General features: G+C 43.8%; 1 protein-coding gene across 1 annotated transcript in view; it reads left to right on the top strand.

The window, feature by feature from the left end:
* The first annotated feature begins 5,133 nt into the window (after positions 1-5,133).
* The window catches only part of mub (poly(rC)-binding protein mub), a 742,071-nt gene continuing 720,822 nt past the window's right edge, over positions 5,134-26,382 (top strand). The window contains exon 1 of the mRNA XM_070085535.1: positions 5,134-5,563. The gene's annotated coding sequence lies outside the window, so the exon portion shown is untranslated. The remainder of the gene's footprint in view (positions 5,564-26,382) is intronic.

The following is a 26,382-nucleotide window of genomic DNA, read 5'->3' as shown; positions in this document are numbered from 1 at the left end:
CTACTCCACCACCTTTCCTGTTGACCCTGTCAGTGTGGAATAATTTATAGCCTTGTATGTGACATTCAGAGGGCATCTCTCTATCTTTCAGATTGAGCCAGGTCTCTGTTATAGCAATAATATCTATGTTTCCTGCACTTGCAATTAATCTTAGCTCATCTATCTTATTTCTAACACTCCTGCTATTAGTATAGTAAACCTTAAGGGAGCTAGTCCCTTGCTGCCCTCTGCTGTCCCCCTTTGTTTGCTGACCTGTTCTATTGTCTTTATTTATAACTTCATGCTGAATGCCTTTTATACATTTACTGTTTCCAACCCTAGTGTTGCAACCTGCTTGTTTCCCACACACACCCATACCTCTATCTTCCATCAGTTTAAAATCATAGGCATTTCACCAATGGCCTTCTCAATCGAGTCTGCAAGTGCTACCACCCCTGCCCCAGAGAGATGAACCCCATCCCTTGCATACATATCATGTTTGCCATAAAAGTTACCAGTTGTCAATGAATGGGATGACTACTCACATTATAATGATAATGTGAGTAGTCACGAAAGCGCTTGGAATTTCTCTATTCTTTCAGAGTGGTTGTTTTGCATATTCTGAAATCACCTGTTTACTGTGATCTTATTGCATATATATATATATATATATATATATATATATATATATATATATATATATATATATATATATATATATATATATATATATATATATATATATATATATATATATATTAGTATATCATTTTTTAGAAAGTCAAGTTTGATAAAAAAGGAAAATTGGCTCCTACACTACTCAAATTCAGTACCAAAAATTCTTCTCATTAAGATACACTTGCGCTTAGTGTATGAAACCTATGAGAGGTGGCATTTCCTGTTTAATATAGGTGCGTTCAATTTATTTAATAAAATTGGCAGATTAAAATTTCCACACTTCCAAGTGAATGCCAGGCTTTCTCTTAAGCCAACCAACACTGAAAAGGCCATTCTCTGAGTCTTGATTTCCAAGTTGTTTTTTTTTCAATACCAGTAAAATTTCAGATTTGCATTCTATGCAGACTAAACTTATGGAATACCATTCATTTTACTGAATGCATAGGTATTCATATTTTAAAGCCGATCAGAAGAGGCATTTGCTTATTAAATAGATATCTATCGCAGTGCTGGCTGTACGACCCTAGTGGGTTTAACGCTTATTTTTATTATATTATAGCACTTCAACAAAATTGGCAAATTAACTGTTTTAGTATATTGGTAAATTTGCGCCAACAGAAAATAAATTTTAGTTATATCCTGTCTTAAATGCATCAGCCATTAAATATTGAAGCCTTTCAAAAGAGGTACACTCAGTTATTTTTAAAATTATTTGATAGGAAAAAATAGGTCTTCATTCACAATTTGGCTCGGTTATCTTCCCATGCTTTCAGGTGTGAGAGAAAACGTTCACACGTTCTGGAATCTCTCTCTGCTGATTGATTGGTGATATAACACTTAAATATATATTGATGTCCTATTTGGATACACTTATGGCATTTACGACGCCCAGAGGCACTCACTGACATTGCGACGAAAGACCAAATTCTAGCATAAACTGATTCGAATAACTGGTTAAGAAAACCGACAATTTGATAAAAGTCACTTGTGCAATATTTAGGTATCATTATTCTGGAAACGTTTCACCAGCCAGCAGCTTCTCAGTCCAATGCAGAAAAAGGTGAAAGTTGAGGAGTTTGGGGTAATAACTCCCTCAGCCTGGCTGGCGAAACATTTCCAGAATAAAGATACCCAAATGTTTCACAAGTGTCTTAGTTATCATAAACTGATTTATTAACGCAACCTTTAAGTATACTGGACGAACTTTGACTTTAATTTTACTCCTCCACTGCCCCCACACCTCCGCCTCCGCTAATGACTACCTCCACCACCCTTGGAGATTTAGCGCTTCTTTTTGATTATAATAACTACCTCCACCAACCCCACTTCCTCCCCTAACCCCTCACCTCCACTAACCCCTCACCTCCACTAACCCCTCACCTCCACTAACCCCTCACCTCCACTAACCCCTCACCTCCACTAACCCCCCACCTCCACTAACCCCCCACCTCCACTAACCCCCCACCTCCACTAACCCCCCACCTCCACTAACCCCCCACCTCCATTAAACCCCACCTTCACTAAACCCCACCTTCACTAAACCCCACCTCTACTAAACCCCACCTCCACTAAACCCCACCTCCACTAAACCCCACCTCCACTAACCCCTCACCTCCACTAACCCCCCACCTCCACTAACCCCCCACCTCCACTAACCCCCCACCTCCACTAACCCCCCACCTCCGCTAACCCCCTACCTCCGCTAACCCCCCACCTCAGCTAACCCCCCCACCTCAGCTAACCCCCCCACCTCAGCTAACCCCCACCTCCACTCACCCCCACCTCCACTAACCCCTACCCTAGCTAACCCCCGCATACCCCCTCCTCGCAGCACTGCATGACCCATACAAGTTTTGCGCTTTATTTTTTTTGTAATCAACCTCAATGACCTCGGATAGTTATGCGACGGATCATTCCTGTGATTTGGTGTTAGACCAAACTCCCTGTTGACAAAACAAGAAGTTGGGCGAAACTTGTCAATAGAGGATCACATTATACTGCATTTGTGTCATTTTCTATCGTGTCTGTATTTTATACTGTTTGTCGTTAGGTAAGACACATATGCAACAGTTAGGTATCTTTATTGTGAAACGTTTCGCCTACACAGTAGGCTTCTTCAGTCAAGTACAGAAAAGTTGATAGAAGCAGAAGATACTTGAAGACGATGTAATCAGTCCATCACCCTTAAAGTTTTGAGGTGGTCAGTTAGGTATCTTTATTTCGAAACGTTTCGCCTACACAGTAGGCTTCTTCAGTCGAGTACAGAAAAGTTGATAGAAGCAGAAGATACTTGAAGACGATGTAATCAGTCCATCACCCTTAAAGTTTTGAGGTGGTCAGTCCCTCAGTCTGGAGAAGAGCATTGTTCCGTTGTCTGAAACAATATGAAGTTGAAGTGACAGGATGGAGACTTTTATAGTGCCAGGAGGTGAGACGTAGGTTGCGTTGGGAGGGCAGGTCCCTCTCAAACCCAGCCGCTCTCACTAGTAGAGATTGTCGAAGTTGATGGTCTGTACCAAGATACCCTTGTGTTGCAGTGTCTGACAGAATGAACATTAAAATGGTATAAAATACCGACAGATTGTTAGGTAAGACACATATGCAACAGTTAGGTATCTTTATTTCGAAACGTTTCGCCTACACAGTAGGCTTCTTCAGTCGAGTACAGAAAAGTTGATAGAAGCAGAAGATACTTGAAGACGATGTAATCAGTCCATCACCCTTAAAGTTTTGAGGTGGTCAGTCCCTCAGTCTGGAGAAGAGCATTGTTCCGTTGTCTGAAACAATATGAAGTTGAAGTGACAGGATGGAGACTTCATATTGTTTCAGACAACGGAACAATGCTCTTCTCCAGACTGAGGGACTGACCACCTCAAAACTTTAAGGGTGATGGACTGATTACATCGTCTTCAAGTATCTTCTGCTTCTATCAACTTTTCTGTACTCGACTGAAGAAGCCTACTGTGTAGGCGAAACGTTTCGAAATAAAGATACCTAACTGTTGCATATGTGTCTTACCTAACAATCTGTCGGTATTTTATACCATTTTAATGTTCATTCTGTCAGACACTGCAACACAAGGGTATCTTGGTACAGACCATCAACTTCGACAATCTCTACTAGTGAGAGCGGCTGGGTTTGAGAGGGACCTGCCCTCCCAACGCAACCTACGTCTCACCTCCTGGCACTATAAAAGTCTCCATCCTGTCACTTCAACTTCATATTGTTTCAGACAACGGAACAATGCTCTTCTCCAGACTGAGGGACTGACCACCTCAAAACTTTAAGGGTGATGGACTGATTACATCGTCTTCAAGTATCTTCTGCTTCTATCAACTTTTCTGTACTCGACTGAAGAAGCCTACTGTGTAGGCGAAACGTTTCGAAATAAAGATACCTAACTGTTGCATATGTGTCTTACCTAACAATCTGTCGGTATTTTATACCATTTTAATGTTCATTCTGTCAGACACTGCAACACAAGGGTATCTTGGTACAGACCATCAACTTCGACAATCTCTACTAGTGAGAGCGGCTGGGTTTGAGAGGGACCTGCCCTCCCAACGCAACCTACGTCTCACCTCCTGGCACTATAAAAGTCTCCATCCTGTCACTTCAACTTCATATTGTTTCAGACAACGGAACAATGCTCTTCTCCAGACTGAGGGACTGACCACCTCAAAACTTTAAGGGTGATGGACTGATTACATCGTCTTCAAGTATCTTCTGCTTCTATCAACTTTTCTGTACTCGACTGAAGAAGCCTACTGTGTAGGCGAAACGTTTCGAAATAAAGATACCTAACTGTTGCATATGTGTCTTACCTAACAATCTGTCGGTATTTTATACCATTTTAATGTTCATTCTGTCAGACACTGCAACACAAGGGTATCTTGGTACAGACCATCAACTTCGACAATCTCTACTAGTGAGAGCGGCTGGGTTTGAGAGGGACCTGCCCTCCCAACGCAACCTACGTCTCACCTCCTGGCACTATAAAAGTCTCCATCCTGTCACTTCAACTTCATATTGTTTCAGACAACGGAACAATGCTCTTCTCCAGACTGAGGGACTGACCACCTCAAAACTTTAAGGGTGATGGACTGATTACATCGTCTTCAAGTATCTTCTGCTTCTATCAACTTTTCTGTACTCGACTGAAGAAGCCTACTGTGTAGGCGAAACGTTTCGAAATAAAGATACCTAACTGTTGCATATGTGTCTTACCTAACAACGTAAATATATATACCTGGGAGATGATCGACCGTCATGGGTCGCATCCTGGGGAAGGATCTAAAAAAAGGGCCTCAGTGAAAAGTCACAGTAATTAGCGTTATTGGGTTATCCTGGGTCACTAAGCCTTCGGGTATAATAAGCTGAATTAAGTATTCTTTTCTTGGTGGAGGGAATGAGCAAGGTGGAGCATAAATGGTGGTGAGCGCATGGCCTGGCAGTGGCGCTAGTAGTAACACTGGGAGCATCACAGTGAGGGCCTCGCCACCGCCACGCTCACACCCGCAGCCCCCCACCACCACTCCTCCACCACCACCACTACTCCTCCACCACCACTGTTACACCACCACTGCTACACCATCACCACTGCTACACCATCACCACTGCTACACCATCACCACTGCTACACCATCACCACTGCTACACCATCACCACTGCTACACCATCACCACTGCTTCACCACCACCACTACTGCCACACCACCAATACTGCTACACCACCACCACTTCTACACCACCACCACTTCTGCTACACCACTACTACACAATCACTTCACCACCACCACTACTTTACGACCACTTCACTCGTACCCTCACCATCACTCGCACCCTCACCACTCCACACGCACCCTCACCACCTCGTCTACTACTCACCCACCACCACTATTCCCCAGGTAAGTTCGTCACCCTCCCCCGCCCCCTTCCCGCTAGGGGTGGGGCGGGGGGAAGGGGAGGGGACCCACTCTGGTGATCCTTACCCTACGACATCTCCCCCCGCCGCATTCTACCCCTCCCTCCTGACCACAAGGGAAAGGACGGGAGACTTGGCTGCGTGGGGGGTCGTCTACCGGAGTGACTGTAAATAAGACGCAGTGTTAGTTTCCGGAGACATATGTGGAGTGGGGATGGTAACATTTGGGTGTTATAGACATTTTGGAGACTCCTGGAAACGTGCGGGTATTCCCGAGACACGTGTCTGTGTCAAGAAGACACACGTGGGGGACCAGGAGGTATTTGGGAGTTCCAAGAACACAGGTGTTGGTGTCCTGTACACATGCAAAATGTGTGCAAGATTTACCAAGGTTACCAAGATTTATACCATACATGCGAAATGTGTGAAAATTCCGGATACACATGAGAGTCCTTGAAATACGCATGTTGGTGTGGGATTCCTAAGATACGTGTATGGGTGTGGAGATCCTGGAGACGTGTGTGGGGGTAATGGACATACATTTGTTGGGGTCTTAGAGATGTATGTGAGTGCCCTGGAGACAGGTGTTGGAGTATTGAACCACGTGTGGGGGGCTTGTACAAACTTCGGGGGGTCCTGGACACGTACAAAAATCCGAGAGAGACTTGTTTTGGAGTCTTGAAGGAGTGGAGGGGGGTGAGAGTACTAGAGAGTTTTGAGAATTTTTATTTAGCAAAACTAAATATACATCAGCAGTGCTCTCATGGACACGAATAGGGGTCTTATATATATATATATATATATATATATATATATATATATATATATATATATATATATATATATATATATATATATATATATATATATAATTCTTGTAAGCAGATAAAATATCCGGAACATTCCTCTCTATTAACGAAAACCTTTCATTGTTGGGGTCCATGTTTTCAACCATTAAGGAGCTTGTTGAGATCTGCAAACCCTTCACTGTGAATTTTCTTTGGAATTCTTTTTCTTTTGCAGGGACCATGTCGAACAAAACACAAGATTAAATCAAGCACAGTTTAAAATGCTGTGATCAAGAGACATGGTAAACGCGAGATGTATGAGGTTGCTGCCGTCGTAACACAGCATACTCTTTTATAAGTAGACAGAGAACACTAGAATAACAATAAAAGGAACAGTATAGTAAATACATAAACCAGTAACATAGTTGTTTATTATCATTTTCAACTATTATGTATTGTTCATAACTCTACGTGCTATACCTTTATACGACTGGCAGTGCAGTATTGTTTACACCACCTCGTTGACTAAAACGTCTTATGCGGCGCATGACTGATATATATATATATATATATGTCGTGCCGAATAGGTAAAACTTGCGATTTTGTCTTAAATAGCCTCTCTCTTCTTGCCTAATAAGGCAAGCGAAAATATGTTATAAGGTTAGGTAAGTTTTCTAAGGTACTTTTGGTACAAAATTGTTAATTTTTACCTTAACATAAATGAAAAAATATATCTTTAAAAGTATAAGAGAAAATTTTAGAAAGAACTTAATTTTAAATAAGTCCTTGCTGATTGACCAATTTTACATATTCGACACACACACACACACACGCGCGCGCACGCACTCACGCACGCACGCACGCACGCACGCACACGCACACGCACACACACACACACACACACACACACACACACACACACACACACACACACACACACACACACACACCACACACCACACACCACACACCACACACCACACACCACACACACACCACCAGTTTGGAACCCACACCTAGCCAAGCACGTGAAGAAACTAGAGAAAGTGCAAAGGTTTGCAACAAGACTAGTCCCAGAGCTAAGAGGTATGTCCTACGAGGAGAGGTTAAGGGAAATCAACCTGACGACACTGGAGGACAGGAGAGATAGGGGGGACATGATAACGACATACAAAATACTGAGAGGAATTGACAAGGTGGACAAAGACAGGATGTTCCAGAGATTGGACACAGTAACAAGGGGACACAGTTGGAAGCTGAAGACACAGATGAATCACAGGGATGTTAGGAAGTATTTCTTCAGCCACAGAGTAGTCAGTAAGTGGAATAGTTTGGGAAGCGATGTAGTGGAGGCAGGATCCATACATAGCTTTAAGCAGAGGTATGATAAAGCTCACGGCTCAGGGAGAGTGACATAGTAGCGATCAGTGAAGAGGCGGGGCCAGGAGCTCGGACTCGACCCCCGCAACCTCAACTACGTGAGTACACACACACACACACACACACACACTATATGTATGTATGTATCATATTACCAAGAAGACTGCTGCTCATAGGCTAGTGCACTAAACAGGGATGAGAATGAAATTAACTTGAAAGCTCCGACACCTCCGTATGTCCTCGGACTAAGAGTAACGCACATAGCTTGGCTGGGTGCTTGGTTCTTGTAGGATTGGGTGATCCTGTGGGCTAAGGCGTCATGTGGTTATCGTTCACAATGCCGGGCCAGTACAACCGAATCCTTGGCTAGCGCAATGTTGTTATTGGTAAATACCACTCATTTGTGGTTACAATTATATATATATATATATATATATATATATATATATATATATATATATATATATATATATATATATATATATATGCAAAACAACCACTCTGAAAGAATAGAGAAATTCCAAGCGCTTTCGTGACTACTCACATTATCAAGGAACTATGAAAGTGAAGCATCCAAGGAAGCTATATAAGGGGTCGGCCAGCAAGCAAGTCCATGGTCGACAGGAATATAATTGAATCTTGTTTCATAAAAAGCAGTTTTGACAATAATATGAATATTTCCTTTGGTTTATATAAATTAGATCCATTTATAATTAATAGAATTTGGGTAGAATTTAATAATACACTGGACAAATAAATAGCTTGGGGGTGAGTTTTGCAAAGGACCTGTCCAAGTTGGCTCGCCGCGCGTCACGTGTCTAACCGTTGTGGGATCTGATAGTGAGGTGCTGGCCGACCCCTTATATAGCTTCCTTGGATGCTTCACTTTCATAGTTCCTTGATAATGTGAGTAGTCACGAAAGCGCTTGGAATTTCTCTATTCTTTCAGAGTGGTTGTTTTGCATATTTTGAAATCACCTGTTTACTGTGATCTTATTGTATATATATATATATATATATATATATATATATATATATATATATATATATATATATTTATTATTATTATTATTATTATTAAAAAATATAGGGAGGTACCACCGAGGCAGGGTGACCCAAAAAAGAAAGAAAATCCCCAAAAAGAAAATACTTTCATATTTCAACAATTTCACCTCACTCGCACATAATCACTGTTTTTGCAGAGGTGCTCAGAACACAACAGCTTAGAAGCATATACCTATAAAGATACACAACATATCCCTCCAAACTGCTAATATCCCGAAACCCTCCTTTAGAGTGCAGGCATTGTACTTCCCATTTCCAGGACTCAAGTCCAGCTATATAAAAATAACCGGTTTCCCTGAATCCCTTCACTAAATATTTCTTTTTGATAATAATAATAATAATAATTCACTAAATATTACCCTGCTCACACTCCAACAGATCGTCAGGTCCCAAATATCATTAGTCTCCATTCACTCCTATCTAACAGGCTCACGCTCGCTTGCTGGAAGTCCAAGCCCCTCGCCCTCAAAACCTCCTTTACCCCCTCCCTCCAACCTTTTCGAGGACGACCCCCCTACCCCGCCTTCCTTCCCCTACAGATTTATATGCTCTCCATGTCATTCTACTTTGATCCATTCTCTCTAAATGACCAAACCACCTCAACAACCCCTCTTCAGCCCTCTGAATAATACTTTTATTGACTCCACACCCTCTCCTAATTTCCACACTCCGAATTTTCTGCATAATATTTTCACCACACATTGCCCTTAGACAGGATATCTCCACTGCCTCCAACCGCCTCCTTGCTGCTGCATTCACAACCCAAGCTTCACACCCATATAAGAATGTTGGTACTACTATACTTTCACCTTGATGTTGGTGAGGGGCTCTTGATTTAAGGAATTGGATCTGTGCTCCAGTTCCCCAAATTAAGCCTGAATGCCTTCCACATCCCCCCCCCAGGCACTGTATAATCCTCCGGGTTTAGCGCTTCCCCCTTGATGATGATAATAATAATAATAATACTATACTTTCATACATTCCCTTCTGTGCCTCCATATGTGTGTATATATATATATATATATATATATATATATATATATATATATATATATATATATATATATATATATAAACTGAGAGGAAGTAGGTATTTAGAATTTCACACACATCCTTATCACTGTCAGTGATCTGACCAGAGTTACTCTTAAGTGGGCCAGTCTTGTCCCTAATCTTACTTCTGTCTACCTGAAAGAATCCTTTAGGGTTAATCTTTGAATCCCTTGCGACCTTAGCCTCATAATCCCTTTTTGCTTTTCTTATTCCTCTTTTTATTTCTCTCTTTAATTGAATATATTGATTTCTTAACTGTCCATCCCCTCTTTTGATACGCCTATATATGCCTATCTTTTGACCAATGAGATGTTTTAATCTATTGTTCATCCATTTGGGATAATTTTTGTTAGATCTAATTTCCCTACTCGGAACAGAAGTTGTCTGGGCAGCTAGAACTATGCTCTGAAAAACGTCCTCTTCAAGGGGGGCTTCTTGGCGTGGTGAAGAGGCTCTTGGTCTGAGGAATTAGACCTGCCGGTCTACTTCCTCAGACCGAACCTAATTACCCCCCAATCCCCCGTTCCCTATCCCATCCTCCCCATCCTCCCCTTTTTCCTTTCCTCCTCCTCCTCCCCACCCCTCCCTTTTGCCCTTCCTTTTTGGCCTTTGGTTTTTTTTTTTTTCTCCCCACAGGCACGCTTGTTCCTAGGTAGGGGAAAGGGTACCGGGGTCCATCCCATTCCGTTGAGGTTCTTGGCGGTGGCGTAGTTTGCCATGGAATCTGGATTGCCTGGGGATGTCCTGATCCCTCTCTGGTATCCCGGAGGGTGGCTTTGGGTGTCTCTCGGGCGACGGGTGCATCTCTGGAAGCCACCTTTTGGATTCCGGGGGTGGTGGCCGAAGGAGGTATGCTTTGTGGCGGATTTCCGGCCGCCCTCTCTTTTGTCCACCGAGGTAGCTCGGCAGATGTGAGGTTGCTATCCCAGATTGCCAGTTTACTGGCATGATGGGTAGGGTATGGCACGGGTTCCATGCTGCATCTGTGCTACTTGCGGTGCTGAGGTCCTCTTGGGTGCGGAGGGAGATTTCTGGCCCTTTCATTCCTCCTAGGAACTATCCCTCCCCGGTCCCCCCTTTTTTTTATTCTTTTTTTATTTTTATTTTCTTTTCTTCTTTCTTTTTTTTCTTAAAAACAAAAAGAAAGAACCTAACCATGGCAGCCCTAGTCCATGAACCTGCTACCCCCGGGCCCCTTCTTGATACCGCACCCCGTTCTGACCCCGCCTCGTCTTTGGACCACTCTTCGGACACTCCTCATGCCTCTGTACCTCTTGCCGGTGCTGTTTCCTCACCCGCTTCAGGTACTGATGCCTCGACTGACTCCTTCGATTTATCTGACCTTCGCTCTCCTCTGACTAGCTTCCGGCCTCTCCCTCTGCGGTGCGGCAATTTTTGAATCGCCGGCCCGTTCCATGTCGGACCAACTCTGGTCCCACGCCTAAACGCCAACGACAATTACCTGCTCATGATACTTCTCCACCTTCTCGTTCTTCTCATAAAAGATCGACACGTCCTTCACTACCTTTCCACGCTTAGTTTCAGACTGCACAATGGACTAAATTCTTCACTTTACGACTGACTTCCTCTACTGCCTATCTTTCTGACCACAGTATTGGCAAGGCACTCCTATGCCATGTTGGTAAAGATATTTCTTTTCATGCTCTTAAGAGCGGTACGCGCATCATCACCGTACAGAATGCTACCCAGGCTCATTAGCTTTCTCGTCTTTCCCATATCGATACTGTTCCTGTCACTATTGAAAAGCATCATTCCCTCAATTCTTGTAGTGGTACCATCATTCTGCCCCATACCATAGCTCAACAAAATTTCCAGACATGTGGCACTGACATTCTTGAACAGCTGGAACTCCAAGATCTCCCAGTCCTCAAGGTAGACACTTACGTTCTTCCTGCCCGCGGGCGGAGATGATACCCTAGCAATGTGGCTCGTTTAACTTTTGACAGCTGTGAACTCCCATCCTCCGTTTATGTAGCAGGACATCAGTTAAAAGTTCGAAAGGTGATCCCTACACCGCAACAGTGTAGAAATTGCTGGCGATTTGGCCATCCAGCGAAATATTGCAGATCTATCGCCGAATGCCCAGTCTGTGGTGCCGATGACCATTCTAATACGTCTTGCAATCGACCTCCCTCTTGCCTTAATTGTCATGAGGCTCACCCTTCGTACTCTCACCATTGTCAAGTCTACTTAAACGAGCGGGAAATCCGTTACCTCAAAGAGGCAGAAGGTCTCCCTTATGCCATGGCAGTTTCTCATCTCCGCCTCCAAGGAAGACTACCTTGTGTTTCTTATTCCTGTGTTTCAAAACGTCCCCCCACTTCTGGTATCCCATCTTCTGCACCCACCTCTGTGGTTACCTCTCCCATAGTCACTCCTGTAGCTAATTTTTTTGCTGTCCTCGGCTCGTACGTCCCTACTTCAACGTCTCAGTCTGATATCGCTTCGTGTTCTCTCACAAGCCTCAGTAGCGACGAGATCTCTATGACACCTCCCAATTGTCCCTCTACTTCTCAAAAGTCAAAAAAGGGTCCGTTAACACCTCCTACCCATCTTCCACCTCCTCATTTTCCCTTCCCTGTCTCTGTACCTGGTTCTCCCCTCTCACTGGCTCTGTTACAAGTGTAGAGGTTCACCCTCCTCCTAGTACTGTACCTTCCTTCCCTGTTCCCTCCCAAGTTTCTTCCTCTTCTGCCACCTCCCAGGTTTCTGCCTCTTCTGTCCCCTTCCACGCTTCTCCAGTTCCCTCCACCCTTTCGCCCCCCCCCTACCTTGGTACAGTCCATTACAGTTCCAATCTTTACTCATCCTCCCCCTACCATTTCCAATATTGTCTCCCATACGACGTCTCTGAATTCTGAAACACTTGAAGCAATCTCTGAATATATTGCAGAGACCAAACCATCAATGGACACTCATCCACCCTCTGCTCCTTCTCTCTCCTCTACTCCATCTGCGCAACTCCTTTCTTCACATTGCACCGTTCCTTCGCTGCTTGAACGTTTTCCACTGCCTCCGCATGTGGACTTTTCTAACCCCTCTAGTCCGTAGGAACCCTTACCTGCAGATTTCAGGTATCTTTATCATTGCCAGTCATGGCCTATTTACAGTGGAATATACGCAGCCTCAGGGGTAATTGGGGTGAGCTTCAGATGTTACTCTCCCAGTTTTTCCCTGTTGGTGTTTGCTTACAGGAACCAAAATTACACTCTGCTGTTATCTCTCCCATCTCAGGCTATAATTTATTGTATTCTTCAGATCCTTTTCCTGATGGGACCTTTAATGAAAGTGCCCTTCTACGCACTGATATTCCATACCATCAGCTATTTGTTCATACATTGCTGCATTACACAGCAGCCCGTATCCACTTGCATAGGTGGTATATGCTCTGTTCTTTATATCTCTCTCCTTCTCGGGCATTATCTATTCCGGACATTGCCTTTCTTGTTTCGTCATTACCGCCACCGATTCTGTTACTTGGTGATTTTAATGCCCACCATTTCCTCTGGGGGGGCCTCACTGTGATTCCCGTGGCATTCAGTTAGAGGCTTTTCTTGCCACCCACCCCCTCCATGTTTTAAATACAGGTACTCACACCCATTTTGATCCTCGGACTCACACACTCTCTTGCATCGATCTCTCGGTCTGCTCTTCCTCCGCCGCATTAGACTTCACTTGGTCTGTTTTTCCGGACTTATATGACAGCGATCATTTCCCAATCATTCTTACTTCCCCTTCATATTCACCACCTCTTCGCATCCCACGCTGGCAATTTGATCAGGCAAATTGGAACCTTTACTCACACCTAACTGTTTTTAGAGAGGTTCTTTCTTCATCCTCCATTGATGAGCTTTTACACCTCTTCTCGTCCTCCATTTTAACCGCAGCTTCTCATTCTATACCCCAAACTTGAGGCAGGCATTCTCAGAAATGCGTGCCTTGGTGGTCTCCTGCTTGTGCTCGTGCAGTACGTTTGAAATGCGCTGCATGGGGCAGGTACCTGTACAATAGAACCACAGAGAGACTTCTTGATTTTAAGCAGAAGCGTGCGATCGCTCGCCGTGTCATCCGTGATGCTAAACGCACTTGCTGGCGAGATTATGTCTCCACCATCACCTCTTGTTTCCTCTATGAGTGCAGTCTGGAAAAAAGTACGAAAACTGAGTGGTAAATATTCTCCTGACCCGGCTCCTGTTCTGCGGGTTGCCGGTGTTGATATAGCAAACCCACTAGATGTTGCCAATGAAATTGGCAGTCATCTGGTCCGTATTTCTCAGGGACTCCATCTATGCCCCTCAATTCTTTCCTCAAAGTCTGCCAGAGAGTTAGCACCCTTGGACTTTTCTTCTCTCAGAGAAGAACAGTATAATGTGCCTTTTACACTTCAAGAACTGGAGGCAACACTCTCAGCTTGTCGATCATCGGCAGCTGGGCCCGATGACATTCATATTCGTATGCTACAACATTTACATCAGTCAGCCCTTGCAGTCCTATTACGCCTTTACAATCTTATTTGGTCACAAGGAGTTCTTCCACAGCTGTGGAAATCCGCCATTGTTCTCCCTTTCCGCAAACCAGGCACTACGGGACATGAAACCTCCCACTATCGTCCCATTGCTCTTACCAGTGCAGTTTGGAAAGTGATGGAATGCCTAGTAAATAGACGTTTAGTGTGGTATTTAGAGACACACAAGAGTCTCTCCACTCGTCAATATGGCTTTCGTAAGGGACGTTCTACCATAGACCCCTTACTACGCTTGGATACGTATGTTCGTAATGCCTTTGCGAATAACCACTCAGTTATTGCCATATTTTTTGACCTTGAGAAGGCATATGACACAACTTGGAGGTATAATATTTTAGCCCAAGCCCACTCCTTAGGCCTTCGAGGCAATCTACCATCCTTCCTTAAGAACTTTTTAACTGACAGGCATTTCCGTGTTTGGGTTAATAATGTGCTCTCCCCGGACTTTATCCAAGCTGAAGGTGTTCCCCAGAGATGTGTTCTGAGCACAACACTTTTTCTCCTTGCTATTAATGATGTGGCCTCTAGTCTTCCATCAAATATTTGGTCATCACTCCATGTTGATGACTTTGCTATTGCTTGTGCAGGCGCTGACTGTCACCTTATTACAGGGTCTCTCCACCATGCAGTCGACCGTGTTTCCAATTGGGCCACCAAACGTGGGTTTAAATTTTCTAGCACTAAAGCCCACCAAATTACTTTCACTAGACGCTCTGTCATCTCTGATCATCCTTTGTACCTCTATGGCTCCCGTATCCCTGAACGTGATACAGTCAAGTTTATGGGCCTCCTCTTTGATTGTAGGTTATCCTGGAAACCTCACATTACCTCTCTGAAGGCAACTTGTCACAGCCGGCTGAACCTTCTTAAAACCCTTGCTCATCTTTCATGGGGAGCTGATCGTCGAACCCTCCTTCGCCTACATTCCACCCTTATTTTATCGAAACTTGATTATGGTGACCAGATCTATTCAGCGGCATCTCCTGCTACTCTCTCTAGCCTTAACCCCATTCATCACCAAAGGTTACGTTTATGCCTTGGTGCTTTTCGCTCTTCCCCTGTCGAGAGCCTCTATGCAGAAGTGAATGTTCCATCCTTATCCGATCGCCGTGATGCCCATTGCCTTCGCTACTATGTATGCTCTCATGATCTCCGCAATCCTTCCATTTATAGAATGGTCACTGATATTAGTAGACATTCTTAATTTGTTCGCTGCCCCTGTTTACTCCGTCCCTTCTCTCTTCGCCTTCATTCGCTCTTGTCTTCTCTTCAATTACCACCTTTCTATGTACATGTAGCATCTCACTTTTCCCTACCCCCCTGGGAAGTTCCAGCTGTTAGAGTCGGTTCTTTATCTCTCCCTTGCTCGAAAGCCCAACTGTCTACGGTCGCTTCCCGCTCTCTTTTCCTTGACCACTTTCACTCTCATTCTCATGCCATTGCTGTGTACACAGATAGCTCTATGTCTTCTGACGGCGTAGGATTTGCAGCAGTGTTTCCAGACAGCGTCGTACAAGGGCATTTACTATCTTCGGCTAGTATTTTTACTGCTGAATTGTATGCCATCCTTACAGCACTTATCCATATTGCATCTATGCCTGTGTCATCATTTGTGGTTGTCTCAGACTCCCTTAGTGCTTTACAGGCTATACAGAAATTTGATACACCTCACCCCTTAGTCCTCCGTATCCAACTTTGGCTACGCCGCATCTTTACCAAGCATAAAGATATTGTTTTTTGTTGGGTCCCTGGTCATGTTGACGTACAGGGCAATGAACAGGCAGACACTGCTGCGCGGTCAGCAGTACATGACTTACCAGTTTCATGTAGAGGTATTCCATTTACGGACTATTTTGCTGCAATATCTTCCCACCTTCACACCCGTTGGCAACAACGTTGGTCTACTATGCTCGGCAACAAACTTCAATTTATTAAACCGAGTATAGGTTACTGGCCGTCTTCTTATCACCAGTGTCGAGGTTGGGAGACTACTCTCTCCCGTCTTCGCATTGGCCATACTCGTCTTACTCATGGTTATATCATGGAGAGGCGCCCTGCTCCTCTCTGTGAGAATTGCCAAGTTCCATTATCAGTCAGCCACATTCCGTTGGACTGCCCACTTTATCAACGAGCATGCAGAATTTGCCTCCGTCGTCGTCTTCGCTCCGCTGCTCTCTCTTTACCTTCCCTTCTCGCTGATGGACCCACCTTTCATCCAGACTCTCTCATTGACTTTTTGACAACTGACTGACTTCACAAATTCTGATACCTTCAGCCCTTTCTACTTCAATCTCTTGCTACCCTCTACCCCCGTACTATCCCCTGCCCCGCTGTTTTCTGTAACCTACTGATCATCCCTCCTCCCTTCTGCCATCCAATACCCTCGCTTCCTTCCCTACCCTGCAGCGCTGTATAGCCCTTGTGGCTTAGCGCTTCTTTTTGATTATAATAATAATCTGAAAAGCGTCATATTGGCAACCAAGACCACCAACTTAACCAATAGTCAGGACATCCCAATATAGTCCACCCAGGTAATTTTTCAGAACCATGAAGTCAGCCAAGCGAAATTCTGGGACAGAGATTTGATTGCAGTTATCTAGGTAATTCCATGATATATTAAAGTTTGTGATCACTTTCCCCAAGCTAATCATTAACCTCAAGATTATTAATTAGTGAATCTTTGTTGGCAAGAACCAAGTCAAGCAGATTGTTTCCTCTAGTTGGTACTGTCACAACCTGTTCTAAAAAGCAATCCAGAACCGTATCAAGAAAGTCACTAGACTCAAGATTTCCTGTCATATTGTTCCAATCAATTTGTCTAAAGTTAAAATCTCCCATTATCACAACATTTTCATGTCTAGATGCCTTATGAATTTCGTCCCATAACAGCTTACTGCCCTCCCTATCAAGGTATGGGGGCCTATAAATCACACCCAAAATTAATTTGTCATGTCCCTCGAGAAACTGTAGCCAAACAGATTCTGTGTTCGATGCCTCTAATCTTATATCATGTCTAAGACAATTTAAATTTTCTCTGACATACATCGCCACCCCACCACCCTGTTGACCCTGTCAGTGTGGAATAGTTTATAACCCTGTATGTTGCATTCAGAAGGCATTTCTCTATCTTTCAGGTTGAACCAGGTCTCTGTTATACCAATAATATCTATATTACCTACACTTGCAAGTAATCTTAGCTCATCTATCTTATTTCTTAGACTCCTACTATTTGTATAGTAAACCTTAAGGGAGCTAGTCACTCGTTACCCTCTACTATCCCTCTTGGTTTGTTGATCATTTTTTTTTTTGTTCATTTGATTTGCCATTACTAGCAATTTTATTTTGAATATTGTCTTTTAAACATATCCCTGAGGTATCCCGGTAATAACTGCTGTTTTTAACCCTAATGCTGAATATCAAAATGGTATACAATACCGACAGGTTGTTAGGTAAGACACATATGCAACAGTTAGACAACTTTATTCCAAAACGTTTCGCCTACACAGTAGGCTTCTTCAGTCGAATACAGAAAGTAGGCAGGAACAGTAGAGATGTGAAGACGATGTAATCAGTCCATCACCCTTGTAGTCTTAGAATTTGAGGTTGTCAGTCCCTCGGCCTGGAGAAGTTCAGTTCCATAGTCAGGAACTATGGAACTGACTATGGAACTGAACTTCTCCAGGCCGAGGGACTGACAACCTCAAATTCTACGACTACAAGGGTGATGGACTGATTACATCGTCTTCACATCTCTACTGTTCCTGCCTACTTTCTGTATTCGACTGAAGAAGCCTACTGTGTAGGCGAAACGTTTCGGAATAAAGTTGTCTAACTGTTGCATATGTGTCTTACCTAACAACCCTAATGCTGCAGCTTGATTGTTTCCCACAAACACCCATACCTCTATAATCTATCAGTTTAAATTCCTAGACAAGTCATCAATTACCCTCTCAATTGAATTGGCTAATGCAACCACTCCATCCCCAGAGAGATGAACCCCATCCCTTGTATACATATCACATTTGCCAAAGAATAGGTCCTAGTTATCAATGAATGGGATTGCAAGTTCCTTGCAGTACCTGTCTAGCCAGCAATTTATACCAATTGCCCTAGACATCCATTCATTGCCCACTCCCTTTCTAGGCAAGATGCTACATATGACTGGGATCCCTCCCTTAGACCTAACTACTTCTATGGCTGACCTGTACTTAGGGTAGTTGATGAGTGGAACAGTCTACCTAGTTGGGTTATTGAGGCTAAGACCTTGGGTAGTTTCAAATTTAGGTTGGATAAATGCATGAGTGAGAGGGGTTGGATTTGAGTGGGACTTGCATATGAGTGGATAAGGTTAACAGAGCTTATTTCTTGGGTGGCATTGAAAATTGGTTGGGCAAATGTTTTGTTAGTGGGATGGATTGTAAAGAACCTGCCTAGTATGGGCCAGCAGGCCTGCTGCAGTGTTCCTCCTTATGTTTTAAGTGCGAGGATCCTAGACACACATTTGCATGTAGTAGTAAGGGAGACCTGGGTAAGATTTAGAATCATGGAGACGTGTGAGGAGGAAAAATCCTGGAGATGCATGTTTAGGTGTTCTAAAACTCCTTGTGGGGGTCTTCGGGTATGTGTGAGGCGCTCACCGGCATGTTTGCGACACCAATACAGTTCTGTAGACAAAATCTCCCCCCCCCTCTCCTTCCTGTCTCTCCTTGGACTTGCATCAATGTGTGGGATGGAGGTGGAAGGGGAGGAGGGGGTTATGGGTAGGGGTGTGTGAGGAGGTAAGAGAGTGAGCAAGGTGCACAGTGAGATGCACTGGCTACTCCTACACAGTGTGAAACATTGTTGCAACGTTCACATGTCGTCCCTTGCCTGTGTATTATGTTGGAAAGAGAGAGGGGGATGGGTTAAGAAGTACTTAGCTGTGTGAGGGTCAACCTCTGACTAGAGGCTGTATCTAGCTGGAGGTGTGCTTGGCTGCTCTCGACATTGATTCCTCCTCCGTCTCTTGCATAACTGACTCCTTGAACATTAAAATGGTATAAAATACCGACAGGTTGTTAGGTAAGACACATATGCAACAGTTAGGTATCTTTATTTCGAAACGTTTCGCCTACACAGTAGGCTTCTTCAGTCGAGTACAGAAAAGTTGATAGAAGCAGAAGACACTTGAAGACGATGTAATCAGTCCATCACCCTTAAAGTTTTGAGGTGGTCAATCCCTCAGTCTGGAGAAGAGCATTGTTCCATAGTATGAAACAATATGGAGATGAAGTGACAGGATGGAGCCTTATATAGCGCCAGGAGGTGAGACGTAGGTCATTAGAAGAGGTAAGAACGCAGATGTTGGGAGGTCAGGTCCCTCTCAAATCCAGCCGTTCTCACTAGTAGAGGTTGTCGAAGTTGATTGCAGGTCTGTACCAAGATACCCTTGTGTTGCAATCAACTTCGACAACCTCTACTAGTGAGAACGGCTGGATTTGAGAGGGACCTGACCTCCCAACATCTGCGTTCTTACCTCTTCTAATGACCTACGTCTCACCTCCTGGCGCTATATAAGGCTCCATCCTGTCACTTCATCTCCATATTGTTTCATACTATGGAACAATGTTCTTCTCCAGACTGAGGGACTGACCACCTCAAAACTTTAAGGGTGATGGACTGATTACATCGTCTTCAAGTGTCTTCTGCTTCTATCAACTTTTCTGTACTCGACTGAAGAAGCCTACTGTGTAGGTGAAACGTTTCGAAATAAAGATACCTAACTGTTGCATATGTGTCTTACCTAACAACATAACTGACTCCCACATATTCTTACCAGTATGACTTTCCATTGGTAGTAACACTGCCTTGACCTACTACTTTATGTCTGCCCACATGTATCATGACACCTTTTATTCTCTCCTTAAGGGTCTTAAGGAGAGAATAAAATGGCACAATACCATGACTGGAACAATACACAAATAACCCGCTCATAGGAGAATGATGAAGCATATTGTTAGCCTTCTCAGCATCATGAAAGGAAATATGACTCTTCCTGTTATCTTTCTTAGGTCGAGAGTCAATGTTGGCAGACGTAGGAGTGAGGACCTGATTACAGGTCCTCACTCCTATTCTGGCCAGTGCCATTGTAATGAAGGGAGCTGTTAGGGTTTTAAATTATATATAGTGGTAAGGGTTTTGTGGGGGGGGGGAGTGAATAGATTGTAGAACAAGTGATACGAGTTTCTTAAATTATCAAGTTTGTGATAATGTGGATTTTAGGGGTAACCTTCATTATTTAACATTGGGTAAAGGTTAAAATGATTAAAACAGAGACTGTGAAAAGAAAAAGGGAAAAATGCAAACGAAAAATTATCTTGAAATACTTTATACAAATAGTCGAAGTGCCAGAAATAAGATGAACGAATTACGTCTGGTTACATGTATGGAAAACGTTGATGTCTTACATCTTATCCTCTTACTTATAATTCTCGATATATATCCCAGTAGTCTGTTTGCCTTATTACGTACGCTCTTTTTTCACATTCTGCATGGCAAAGTTCTGTGTTATTTAGTTTATAAATGTTTGGGTTATTTGCATTCCCGAGCTTTAGGACTTTGCTATATTGAACTGTATCTGCCACTTTTTCTGACCACGACATGAGCTTGTCTAAATCCTCCTGAAGTTCAGTGGCATCTTCCTCTGAATATATTATCCTACCTATTTTTGCGTGGTCAGGGAATTTGTTCATATATCTTGTTATTCTGTCGTCAAGGACATTAATGTATATTATGAACAACAATATTGCCTAAAACCGACCACTGTAAAATGCCACTTGTGACTGATTCCCACTCAGCTTTCACTACATTCATGCAGACACACTGCTTCCTGTTGGCCAGCCATGCCCCAAGCCATGACAGGACTTTTCCCCCCAATACTGTGAGCTGCTACTTTCTTTAACAGTATTTTGTTTGGTGTCCTATCAAGAGCTTTACTAAAATCCAAATAAATAATATCGTATTCTTTATCATGATCAGCTGCCTCAAATGCTTTACTGAAGAAAGTCAGTAAATTTGTCAGACCTTGCATGGGCCAGTAAGCCTACTACTGGCCCATGCCTGTTTGATTACCATATACATAGTGACTGTGATATTACATAATTTATTTTCTTCAGGCCCATTATAGAAATTAATTACTGAGATGTCGTTTGTGTCTTCTCGTGTGAAAACCGAGAGGAGATAATTATTAAACTTGGCTGGAATAATTCAATGCTAACTAAAGTCCTGATTAAATCAGACATCGCCAATGTCATTAACTTACAAGGGATGCTGTACTCGGTGCTGTTTATTAACATTTCTCTAGCTTTTATCCAGTCATTCAATCGTGTTAAAGTGGCACTTCAAAACTCCTAATTGCTGAACATGAAATCATCTCATGTGAAGATGTGCAGCAGGGAACTTAATAAGCCATTGTCTAATCTGTTTAATACATCTTTTCAGCCATGTTTAATGTATGAGACGATAAAGATGGCTAAAACAGTGGATAAGTCATTGCCTTCAGAATTCTGCCCAATAAGGTTACAAGCATTGTTTTTTTTTTCTAACCTCGGGAACACAAGTGAGCCTCAGGCATAGTTCCAAGCTGTTACGTTCTCCTGTATGGTCTGACCTTGGCTTGTTTGTACATGGTGCATTAATATAACATGGCTCGTGTGGTCAGAACATACAGGAGGAGAATGAAATAAGTCACTTCGTCTAACTTTTTGGGGTTATCCTAGGTAATTGCACACGTGCTGCTATGTATAGTTTAACTGTGTGTACCTGAATAAACTTACTAAATAACTTGAAACCATGCCTGAGGCTGGTGTTCCCGGGGCTAGGAAGAAACATGGCTTAACTAGGCTGCCGAGCTTCTTGTGGCATCTGTGGCTGAGTGGTCTAGAGCATCACTTGGGGAGCTATGCCACTACCCAGGCGTATCAAAATGGTTGATGAATGGAATTTTTAACTGTAATGCTTTTTTTTTTTTCCATTTAACTAATGTAAGACTTTATTCGATTTTTTTCAGTTTCTTCTAAAGGAAGTTGTTATTCTCAAAAGATGATGCTAAGCTGTTGTTATTTTTTTTACTTAGCCTGATCATGTCAGTCGTGAAGTGAATCATTTATTGGGACAGATTACAATTACCTTTTCATTTATGTCCTCCGTCCAGGCTGCCTCTGTGGTGCTCAGCTGTTAATACGAGGCACGGTTTGTCGCCTGCATATTTCTGGAGTACTGGGGATGACTAGTTTTCTATCTCTTGACTGAAAGGGAGGGGGAAGGGAGGTCAGCTGGACGTCCCTGGCACATAGGAGGGTAATGGACATCACTGAACTAGATAGGAGGGTGAGGAGCATCCCTGGACATAAGAGGGGTGCCGCAGCTGGACCTCCCTGGACCAGAGAAAAAAGTGGGAACCAATTTCATGGAGTGCTTGCGGCCACTTGGGGAAGAGGCTCGTGTTCGGCTCAGAATTGCAGAAATTATTTAGGTGATACAGCAACTGACTGTAAAGGGTGAGAAGAACAGTGGAGAGGTAGACTGAGATGGAGTGAATGAAATAGGGTGATATTTAGGAAAAAAGGGAAAAGCAAGAAAGGGCTGTAGCAAATGAGAAAATAGATGAGAGGAAGTGAAATCCACTTTTAAAACATCTGGTCAGGTCACTATTTACTCTGCAAGGAGTTATCTACTAGTATTGTATGCCAGGTCCGTAAACAGAAACCACAAGGTGATCTACTAGCTCCGGTCTAGTTGTATTTTAAGCCTGGTCCCCTCAAACTGCGTAAAGAGACGTCTTTTTATAGTCAGGATGGACCTAAACTTGTCTCTATAGATTTATTTTCAATTTGTAAGGTAGTTGTGAATTGTTCTCGCCATCATTCTTTACCAGGCCATACACTCAGAAACTGCAAGGGGGACTAGACTATCTGAAATGCAGAAAGAAACGCTGAGTAGGGAAATGGAAAATATTGAACTTTAGTTAAATCAATCAGGATCCAGGAAAGACAGGAGTTAAAAGTAATTAATGAAATTGAAGGAAATTCAAAATATTTTTTCATATGCCAAAAGCAAGATAAAAAAAAATTAGTGTTTAGCCCTTTCTCATACAAGATGACTTGATGATTAGTGAGACTGAAGATTGACAATGTAGACGAATTTTTTTTGTGAGACTCAGAACCTAGTTAATATATAAAAAAATTCTAACATAACCCTAACTCCACTGGATTTTGAAAAAGCCATTGACGACATGCCCATGCACTCTGCTCTAGGTCCAGATCTGTGGAACTCAGTGTTCATCAAGAACTACAAGAAATCCCTATTAGGTTTGGTAAGGATAGAAAATTTAAACATAACTGCGATTTAATGAAATCTCTTTTTCAATATGTTTTGCCCACACAGTGGGCTTTATAAAGTCGCAAACAGATCTACCTGGGTATGTATGTATAATGTTCGCCAAGACCGTAGTCCTGGCTAGGGTCTCAATCTTGAGATGACCCGTCTCTGGCTCCCAAGGGAGAAAGGTTTCTACAATGATGCGGCATATGCTGCTCAAGTGCACTTCTGGTCAGTTCATCTGGTGCATCTCATAAGCAACATCACCATATGTACTCCTAACTGTGGACACTAGCGAGGAGGAGGATATGTCCTTATCACAGGTAACAGCTTGTCTGGTTCGTTGACTCCATGGTGCACTAGTGGCCGCAGTCATCTCTGGGTCCTCTTCGGGAGGGAATATCAGTCCTAGTTGCCTGCTGAGTGTCTCGGTAACTTCACACTCCAGAAGATAGTGTGTTAGGGGCCACTGGACAACGTGCTGACAGTACTGGCACATCTCCTCCTCAGCCTTGTCTACCATCATCTTGGCTGTGGGAAAGCCCAAACGAAGCCGATGGATGGCGGTATACTGCGCTCTGGACCAGTTTCTGTCATATGGAGGGGGTTCTCCCTGAGTCGCTGCTCGGTACCATTGTTGAGATGGGGTATCACCTAAGCCCTCCCCCATGAGTTTCATGGTTCTGGCAGCCACCAGTTTGGTCTGTCGTAGGCTGATGGGGACAGTAATCCCAACATGTGGATAGTCTGTTGCTGCCTTGGCTGCATCATCTGCCGCCTCATTTCCCCAGATGCCAGCATGGCTGGGGATCCAGTTCAATGTCGATCTGTTACTCTGAACTTCTAAGGCTGTCATTATGCTCAGGATCGATGTGATGAGGTGAACATTGTCCTGTGGTTGAGGATGGGAGAGGGCATTGATTGCAGAGGTGGAATCAACATGTATGACAGGTCAGAGTCGATGTCGTAGGGCATGTGACGGTGCCTGCTGAAACGCCACCAGCTCAGCTTGAAGGATCATGCAGTGGTCAGGGAGTCGCCAGCCTTGTGTGTGACCATTTTGGTACAGTCCAGCTGCTGCTCTCTTCCTGTCAGGGTCGACAGAACCATCTGTGAAATACACTGCACATGTGCCTCCCTCTGCCAGTGCCATGCTTGTCTCAGCATGATTGCTGAGGGTGTCTTGACTGCAGAGACGCTTAGAGACGGGTAGTTGCATGATGCAAACGTCGGCTGGATCTGGGCACCAGGGAGGTGGTGGATGGTACCCAGCAACAGGAAGGTCACAACTCTTCTCAAGGAATAGTTGTATAGGCAGCAGCTTCTGCCCAGCAGCACAAAACGAACGAATCCAGGAGTAGTCTGTGAAGAGTGTGGGATCTTGTGTCATGGTTGTCAATATCTGTCTCCTTAGTGGGGTACCTTGCTGCCAGTGCAGAATCATGGCTACTTTGCAGGTGTTTATGTATCTTACTCTGTCAGCCAAGGAAGGAAGCCGGGCCTCAGATCTGAGACATACTGTGTTGGTCCAGATGGGGGCCCCAAGCATAGTTCTTATCGCCTGGTTTTGTACGACCTCCACTATTTGCCTGCTCTGTGGGAAGAGATAAGCTAACGCCGGTGCACCGTAGTCAATGAGCGAGTGTATAGCTTGTATATAGTAGTACAAGTGAAGTACATCTTATCTACCTGGGTAAAGAGTACATGAGTATATAAAGTGTGGAGAGTCAGGTGGAGAATGCTGGGTAGGTTGGATTTGAGACTGACCTGCATGGGACTGCCAAGTGTGTAAGTTATGTAGGATAATGATGAAGTTTCCTGGCAAGGGGTTCAGCTGTGTTGTAAAAGCCATTGTTCTGGTTCATATTCCTCTTCAAGGGGGGCTCCTTGCCATGGTGAAGAGGCTCTTGGTCTCAAGAATTAAACCCTTTGGTCTCATTCCTCAGATCGAGTTTAAGTACCCTCTAATCCTCCTTTCCCTATCCTATTCCCCCCATTTTTCCATTTTCTTCCCCTCTCCCAACCCTCCCCTTTCCCTGTCTCATTTGTAGTCTCTGGGGTCCTCCCGTCTGGCATTAGGGTTTCTAGGTAGGGGGAAGTGTGTTGGGGTTCATCCCACTCCGTAGGGTCTCTTGGGGGTAGTGTGGTTTGCCGTGGAATCTGAATTGTCTGGAGGTGCCCTGCTCCCTTCCCGGATTTCCAAGAAGTGGGCAGGGTATCCTGCAGGTGATGGATGTATCTCCAGAAGCTGACTGTCGTTCTGGGAGGTGGCAACCGATGGAGGTATGCTTTATGGTAGGTTTCCAACCGCCCTCTCTTTGTCTGCCAAAGTGGCTCGATAGTTGTGAGGTTGCTATCCCAGAGTGCTGGTTTACTGGCATGAAGGGTAGGGTATGGCATGGGTTCCATGCTGCATCTTCACTGCTTGTGGGCTCGAGGTCCTCTCGGATGAGGGGAGGAACTTATGACCCTTCCATGCCTTTTAGTGACTGTCCCTATGCTGTCCCTCTTTTTTTTTTCTTTCCTTTCTTTTCTTTAAAATAAGAAAGAAAACATGAAAGAAGCACCTCTATCATGGAGTCTTCGTTCAGTGATAACCCTCCTCCTCCCAGG

The sequence above is a fragment of the Cherax quadricarinatus genome, chromosome 1, assembly GCF_038502225.1.
Source record: "Cherax quadricarinatus isolate ZL_2023a chromosome 1, ASM3850222v1, whole genome shotgun sequence".
NCBI lineage: Eukaryota > Metazoa > Arthropoda > Malacostraca > Decapoda > Parastacidae > Cherax > Cherax quadricarinatus.
The sequence above is the reverse complement of the archived record's forward strand: the minus strand, read 5'-3'. Positions and strand labels throughout refer to the sequence as shown.